This window comes from Panthera uncia (genome assembly GCF_023721935.1).
Source record: "Panthera uncia isolate 11264 chromosome A1 unlocalized genomic scaffold, Puncia_PCG_1.0 HiC_scaffold_17, whole genome shotgun sequence".
Classification (NCBI taxonomy): Eukaryota; Metazoa; Chordata; class Mammalia; order Carnivora; family Felidae; genus Panthera; species Panthera uncia.
The window spans coordinates 4,823,100-4,825,686 of NW_026057577.1; positions in this window are offsets into that span (position 1 = coordinate 4,823,100).

The following is a 2,587-nucleotide window of genomic DNA, read 5'->3' on the forward strand; positions in this document are numbered from 1 at the left end:
AGGGAAGGGAAGGGAAGGGAAGGGAAGGGAAGGGAAGGGAATGGAGAGGAGAGGAAAGGGGAGGGGAGGGGAGGGGAGGGAAGGGAAGGGAAGGGAAGGGAAGGGAAGGGAAGGGAAGGGAAGAGAAGGGAAGGGAAGGGAAGAGAAAGGAAGGGGAGAAGGGAAACCACCACAAGGCTTTTTGCAGGTACACACTTAATCCAAAATTCATATGGAAAGGCGCAGGCCCTAGAAGGCCTAAACATCTTGAAAAAGAAGGTAGAAGAACCGTTGTGCCTGACGTCCAGCACACGTGCAGCCACAGGAATCAAGAGGCGTGGTGTGGCAGAGAGCCACACAGATGAGCGGGATGGGGCACACACGGGGGCCCATACGGGGATCCACGCAGACATGCCCTCCTGGCCCCTGTCAGTGGTGCAAACACAACCCAAGGGAGCAGCCTTTTCAACAGATGGTGCTGGGCACCTTTCCACAAATCCCACACCTCATGTTCACCAAACTGGTTCAAACCACGGAACTAAACACACAACAGAAACTGTAAAGATCTCGGAGAAAACCTTCAGAATCTAGGGCCTCGGCAAAGAGCTCCTGCACCTGACCCCAGAAGTGTGATATGTAAAAGGTAGAGTGGACATCGATACACCACGATGGGGCGTTTACCCACAGAGGGTGAAACACTGATCAGAAAAGACAAATGCACCCCTGTGTCTCGTGCAGTAGTGTTTATGACAGACAAGATGTGGAGGCAGCCCAAGGGTCTATCCACAGAGGGATGGATACATAAGACAGTGCAATAGTATGCAGCCACAAAAAAGGATGAGATCTCGCCATTTGCAAGGACACGGATGGAGCCAGAGTGTAATATGTTAAGTGAAATAAGTCAGACAAAGACAGACAAATACCATATGACTTCATGCCTACACAGAATTTGAGAAACAAATAAAAAGCAGAAACAGAACCACAAATACAGAGAACACACAGACAGCTGCCAGAGGGGAGGGGAAAATGGGTGAAGGGAAGTGGGAGATCCAGGCTTCCTATATGGCACGAGTAAGTCACAGGGATGAAAGGCACAGCACAGAGAACAGTCAGTGGCTCTGTGGTAGTGTGGGTGGGGTGGGGAACACAGTGTAAGGGGCAGAGGAGCTGGATCAGTGTGGCACACAGCTGAGGCCAATGTAACGCTAAGTGCCAACTACACTTTGGTGAAAAATAAATATGCTAAACAAATGAATCAACAAATACATGAGAGGCGAGGGAGAGAAGGGGCATTACTACGGGCCCCACGGACGTTAGAGGATAACAGGAATATGGTGCACAACCCTGTGCCCCAAAGCTGATAACCCAGGTGTAACAGGCCAATTGCCTGACATGCCACCTGCCAACACCCTCTGAAGGACAAATAGCACAAATGGGCCTCTATCTACTGGTAGCTAATAACCTTCCACGACAGAAAGCACCAGGCCCAGTGGGGTTCATGGGTGAATTCCACCACACATCTCGGGGAGAAACAACACCACCTCCACAGCCTGTCAGGAGGCAGAGCACGAGGACACCTCCTACCTCATCTGTGACACCAGCATTGACCTAAGGCCAAAAGCAACGGAAACTATAAACCAGGAGCGCCTGGGTGGCTCGGTCGCTTAAGTGTCCAACTGTGGCTCAGGTCATGATCTCACAGTTCATGGGTTCCGGCCCCACATCGGGCTCTGTGCTGACAGCATGGCATTCTCTCTCTCCGCCCCTCCCCCGCTCGTGCACGTGCGCACTCTTTCTCTCTCTCAAAGTAAATTTAAAAAATAAAATGAAACTATAAACCACTACTGTCTCCACAACAGAGATGCCAAAAAACAAGGAAACAAAAAAGGAAGCACTGATAATTGCACCAGGTCAAAACCTAAAGCTTCTGTTGTGTGCAAGGATGGCAGGTCTAGCTACCCAGGGAGAAAGTATCTGCAAACCACAGCCAACCCTCATTCCTCTGGCCTCTGTAGGTGCAAGTTGGCCCGCTGGTCCAGTGTGTCTGTGACCCCTTATCAGTTGTCCTTGCGTATAGGCTCAGAGCGGTGAGACCGAGCTGGGGCGGGTGCTTTGTTCCACACTGAAACCAGTGTCTTCTTCCCCGTCTAAGGTGGTTGGCTCAGGGCCATGCCGCCTGCATTTCTGGACCTTTGCTGGTGGTTTCCCTACTCACACTGCCTGGGAGCGCGGAGGATGCAGAGCCGTCTGGTGGTCCTGAGTGCAAGAAGGCCACCCTGGGCCTCACCCGCTGACTGCGGGTCGGGTCGTGTTGTGCCCAACATCAGGCGTCCGTCCGTGAACCAAGCGCACAGCATGCCAAGTTGCCTACTGATGGGCCATGGTCCCCCAGGAGCAAGGTGGCAGTATCTGCGGCACCTGCCGCAGGTCGTGAGTACCCTTGGCCTCGGACAAGGGAGGAGGGCCTGTACCCCACTGCCGAGGAGGCGTTCCACCAGTGAATGCACCCAGGAGCCGCAGGGAAGTTCAGACCAAAACCAGCACCACACCTATGGGAGCAGCTAGAACACTCTCCGCCCCCGGATGCTGGGCAGGAGGCAGGAAACGG